The sequence below is a fragment of the Trachypithecus francoisi genome, unplaced genomic scaffold (assembly GCF_009764315.1).
Source record: "Trachypithecus francoisi isolate TF-2019V2 unplaced genomic scaffold, Tfra_2.0 Lachesis_group4, whole genome shotgun sequence".
In the NCBI taxonomy this organism is placed as follows: domain Eukaryota; kingdom Metazoa; phylum Chordata; class Mammalia; order Primates; family Cercopithecidae; genus Trachypithecus; species Trachypithecus francoisi.
The window spans coordinates 4,220,843-4,226,842 of NW_022681469.1; positions in this window are offsets into that span (position 1 = coordinate 4,220,843).

The window sequence follows — 6,000 nt, forward strand, 5'->3', positions numbered from 1 at the left end:
ACTCTGAAGTGCTTTCCAGAAGCAGTGCCAGGAGGAGACACCAAGCCTGGGCAGATTTGTTTGGCCTGAGGCTAAGCTTTCCTCTCTACCCACGCTGTAGTGGGGGAGGTCCTGGCGTCAGTGAGGTTGGTCCCCTGCCCCACGTCCTCTCAGACACCTTGAGTCCACCCCATGCTATAGCGGACAGTCCACGTGCACACCAGCAGCTTCCCTGTCTAAGTCCTGCCTCTGTCTGTGGCTCTGCCTGTTTTTATCACACTGGGGTGAGGTGGGGTGGGGGACAGTTTACTTAGCCTGCCCTGGAAGTGACAAGGATTATATGCCCTTAAGGGTACAGAGTTATGGATAAATAGCCCATATTCCATGTTTCTTGGCAGGTCAGTTCTGAGCCATATTCTACACAGTTCCTCAGAGGGTCCCCAGGGAGACACCCAGCTGCTCACATGGGCAACGTGCTCCTGAGTGCACCCTGTAATAGGTCTGCCTCCCTCCCTCAATCTTTCTTCCTGGGATCACTTCCCAAAAACATAGAGGCCAGGTGCTGTGACTTATGCCTGTAATCCCAGCACTTTGAGAGGTTGAGGCAGGCGGATCTCCTGGGGTCAGGAGTTCAAAACCAGGCTGACCAACACGGCAAAACCCTATCTCTACTAAAAATACAAAAAATTAGCTGAGCTTGGTGGCACATGCCTGTAGTCCCAGCTACTTGGGAGGCTGAGGCAGGAGAATCACTTGAACCTGGGAGGTGGAGGTTGCAGTGAGTCGAGATTGCACCACTGCACTCCAGCCTGGGCAGCAGACCAAGACTCTGCATCAAAAAAAAAAAAAAAGCATATGGCAGCCAAGCCCTTGTCTCAGGGTCTGAGACAAAGGCAATTATCAAACCAAGCGTAGCAATCACATTTCTTTGACGGTGATTGGCTTAGTAATGGCCATGTGACCCCATCTGGCCAGTCAGGGGAAGTCGGCTGACTGGTGGGAAGAGAACTGGGGAGAGTTTTCTCTCTTCTGAAAGAGATTGTCCCTCTTTCCTTCTTCAAGTCACTGTTGAGGGGACTCCAGCGACGCTGCAGCCCCCTTGGCACCTCAAAGGGAAGCAGTGTCGGGTTCAGCAGAGGTGGAGAGTGTGTGAAGGAACAAAGCTCTCCGGACGTTCCAGGCTTCGGGAAGAATAGAGGCTTCCTAACTCCAGGGTGGAGAAGACAGCAGAACTCCCGCTACTTCAAAACCCCAGAGGCCGCTGCGACTCAGCCTCAGAGAATGGAAAGGTTTAGCTTGAAGAAGGGACGGAGGTGGAGGGGATGCAGAAGGCTTGGTAAATTTGTGTTCTGTTCAATTGCATCTGGACTGGAAGCCAGCACTCCTGGAGAATCCGAGCTCAGGCTGTGACTTTTCACAGTGACTGAAAACATGTCTTACAAACCTTGATGTCCTCATGACTGAAGATCACATTTGAGTGGGTAAATGAGGCAGGCAGAATCATGGCCTCCCAAAGATGTCCAGGACCTAATCTCCAGAATTCGGGATTGTGTTACAGGTGAAGGGGAATGGAGGTTGCCAATATGCACATAGGGAGACAATCGTGGGTTATCTGGATGGGCCCAATGTAATACATGGATCCCTACAAGTGGGGCAGGATGCAGTGATTTATGCCGTCATCCCAGCACTTTGGGAGGCTGAGGCAGGTGGATTGCTTGAGCTTAGGAGTTCGAGACCAGCCTGGGCAATATGGTGAAACACCATCTGTACAAAAAAATACAAAACTTAGCTGAGCATGGTGGTGCATGCCTCTAGTCCCAGCTACTGCGGAGGCTGAGGTAGGAGGATTGCCTGAGCCTGGGAAGTCAAGACTACAGTGAGCCATGATTGTGCCACTGCACTCCAGCTGGGACAACAGAGTGAGATTCTGTCTCAGAAACAAACAAACAAACAAACAGTGGATGAGGGAGGAGATCAGAGCTAAACAGGGTGTGACTGTGGACAAAGGCAGAGGGAGGCAGTGCTACTGGCTTGGAAGACGGAGGAAGGGCACCAGCCAAGGAATGTGGGCAGCCTCTAGACCCTAAAAATGTCATGGGGACAGATTCTCCCCTAGAGCCTCCAGAAAGGCATGCAGCCCTGCAGAAACCTCCATTTTAATCTAATGAGGCCTGTGTTGGCCTCCAGAACTGTCAGGTAATCCAGGTGTGTTTTAAAGCCACCAAGTTTATTGCTATTTGTTATGGCAGCCATAGGAAACTAACACAGCACTCACGTCTTTTTGTCATATGGAGGATACCAGAAAAACTGTCCGTGGGACGGACTAGATGCAAGACATATCACATATGTCTCGAGTCCTCTGCTGCAGACTGAGTGGTGGGCCTGCCAAAGTTTTATTTTGTTCACTAGGTTGTGGAGTTAGCCTCTTGTGTTAGCATAAACACAAGCTCTGAATAACTGTAAGGCTGGGCGGCTTCCTTTCTTGCTTCCCCTTGACTAGAAGGTGGTTCCCTCCTTCAGGGAGGGAGCCATGTGTCTGATCCATGCTTTTCTTTCTCAAAGAGGGGACTGATTGTACTCGGTTTTCATGGATGGGACAAACTGAACCATGATTCTCATGTCTGAGTCCCACTTTACCTCTCAAATTTGCATTCAGAGATCCTATATTTTCCCCACGTTTTAAGTGAAAGTTTGCATGTTGATATTTGCAGTCAAAAGCATTGTTTAGTGAAGTGGCAGCTTTCATAACTCCTGATTCACAGTAGAACTCCAGATTTCTCATGTAATGATTTATTTATTTTAAAAACACATAACAGGATTTTTTGCATGAATTCTACTTCTTTTGCCATCAATGTTTGTGAAGCTGTGGTAGGGTAGGCCCTATAGGGAATGTGATTTGTCACATAGAGAAAACCAGGAACATGTCCTGCATGGGCAGCAGAAGTGGAATTGCACAGGGGCCCTCCAGATGGGTCTTCCGTCAGGAACTCAGCTGAGCAGAGAGCTTTCATAAGGGTCTCATATTTACCTATTCCTAATGCACGTTTTGATGCCTCAGTCAGCACCCAGGTTCCATAGCAGCCCAACCCCTCGCTGTGGTAGATGCAGCTGCAGAACCTGCTTCAAGAGAGGACTGACTGCCCACTGCAAGGGATGCAGGCAGCAGGCAGCCTGCACTGTCAGGAATCCCAGGGTCTTCCCAGCTGCAACGTCCTCAGCCTCCAAGGTCATGGCGATCCCTGGGTAGCCTCTATTTGCTGACTAGCTCAGCTAGGGGGGACAATGGCTGAGCCATATTCACCCAACACTGCACACTTTCAAAGAGGCAGCTGCCATCCCTTCATGCAAAACTGAGGTGACGCTAGGGGCATGCTGGTTGTGTCTTCAAACATACCCTCCCCTTATGACCAGCAAGGACTGCTGGGCAATGCCCTTGCCAGAGACCAAGTCCAAGTTGACCCACCCACCAACATTGGCATAATGGGTATATTAGCTTGAGAGTCACAAGGATTCATGCATCAGACGTTCAGCTTTAATAAGAGCTCAGTAGAAGGCTAATGGCTGCCCCCCTTTTAAAGAGGGGCGCACTTAGTAGCTATGTCAGGAAATCAATGAATCCAAAGTGTTAATGTGTGCCTCTGAGTGGAGACTGCCTCCCTTCCCCAGTGAATTTGATCAGCAAGACCAGCAGTCACGCAACTTGTAGCTCACTAAAGAGGACATTAGAGTTGTGCAGACCCAAAGGTACGGAGGGGTGCCACAGCTTACTGGACAGCTTCCTATGTCACTCACTGGATTGGACCCCACTTAGAGGTGCTGGTTTATGAGTTAGACAATATAAAGAACCAAGTAGAATGCCCAAGAGAGCATATTTCTGTCCTCAGTTCAAAGAATCCCCCTACAAAACACTGGGCTTCCTTTTTGGAGGTGGGTGCGAGAGGCACAGAAGTTTTTCTTAAGGGCTAGAAGGCTCAAAAGCAGTGGATATGCACACACAGTCCTGGGAAACCTCATGTGTGGGTAAGTATCAGCCACCCCTGTTGATAGAGGTATGATAACATCACAACTGGGTTCTTTTAGAAGGAGCTTCTGTCTCTTGACCTGCAGGGCAGCATCTGTACAGTGGCAAGTGTGGACATAAGAGGGCAGGGAGGCTTCTGTTGGATCCTAATGCATCCCCCAGCCCCCAGGGGCAAGTGGCAGTGCAGCTTGTCCCACTTGCAACCTTCTACCTGGAGCTCCTCCCCAGCTGGGAGGATCCCCTCTGGCACTGTAGGGATTGGGATGTTCAAGCCTGTACTGCATTGATTACTTCCTCCTCCTCCTTCTCCTCCTCCTCCTCCTCCTTCTTTTTCTTCTTCTTCTTCTTCTTCCTTGAGACAAGGTCTTGCTCTGTTGCCTAGGCTGGTGTGCAGAGGTACCATCACGGCTCACCATAGCCTTGACCTCCCAGGCTCAAGCAATCCTCCGACTTCAGCCTCCCAAGGAGCTGGCACTACAGGCACACACCACCACACCCACCTAATTTTTGTGGGTTTTTTGGGTTTTGGGTTTTTTTTTAGAGACAGGGTTTTGTCACATTGCCCAGCCTGGTCTGGAACTCTTGGGCTCAAGCAATCCTCCTACCTTGGCCTTACCATCTCAATTTCTACCGTAGATTTGGGCCTAGAAGCAACAAGAGTGGTACTTCAAATTGGCCCAAAAGGTACACTCACAGATCCCTTTAACTTCCCTTCCTGCAGAGGGTTTTGGCCAGGCCCATTTCCTCCTGTGGGAACATAGGCAGAGGAGTTTAACATGCACACTTGGGATGTGTCAACAGTCACAGGGGACCTGGAGCTCAGGGAGGGAAGATGCCAGCCCATGGGGCTGCTGTGGTGAGTGGGGGAGGCTGCTTTTCTTTGGCTTCTCACTCTAGGGTGGGCATCACCCCATCTCCCATGTCTCTCCCAGTGCAAACCCAGCGTCTGGCAAGTCCATGAGCTCGGGGTGGGGACCTTCTGACGTCACAGTCACATGTCCTTTGCTTGGGACCTTGAGGCTTACTGTTCACAGACACAATAGCATCTCTTTCTCCTCCCTCCAGAAGAGACAGCAACCCCGAGCACCATTTGGGCAGCTTATCACAATCCTAGTTCCCACTGCTCAGTCTCAGTCTCTAATAGGCAGGCAGTGGAGGACCCCCTTCAGCCCCAGCCTAGTCCATCATTTGTTACCAGATCCCAGGGAATCGTTTCACATCCCCTAACCCATGTCACAATGGCCCTTGTCCCCTCTCTTCAGAAAGTCACGTCTGTATCCTCACTGTATGCACGATATCCTCACCTCCCATCCTCATTGCCTAAACTATCAGCAACCAGAAAGAGTCTTATACCCCAGGAAGCCAGCCAGGGACTGTTTCTGGATGCTGGCAGAAGACATGAGACTTGTGTGTCACAGACAAAGGACTTTTTTTACTCTTTTTTTTTTTAAAGAAGAAATCAATGTGGTATATGACAAAAGTAATAGCCAGAATTTTCTGTTTCTGTCTTTTTCTGCTGTTCTAATACATTCCTAACATAAACGTACTAGCTTAAAGAGTGAATATCTGGCAGCTCTTATATGTCCCATTAGTAGATTGATGATAATTCTCAGTGTTTTGTGGTATTTAATACAAATCACACTGGCTTATGTTGTACAACAGGGGTTGTCTAATAGTAAAGAGATATTGTCTTAAATGTGTTTTAGGTTTTCTGTAATCGTCTTTGAACTATTGTTATGGTTGAATGTGTCTTCCTGTAAACTCAGGTGTTGCCAGTGTGATGATATTAAGAGGAGATTCTTTGTGAAGGGATTAGGCCATGAGGGCTTCTTCCTTGTAAATAAGATTAAGGCCCTTGTAAGAGAGGCCTTATGCAACGTTCGCCTCAGAAGGCACCATCTTGGAAGCAGAGAGCAGACAATAAACCCACTGGCGCCTTGATCTTGAATTTCCCAGACTCCAGAACTATGAAAAATAGATTTCTATCCTTTATAAATTAA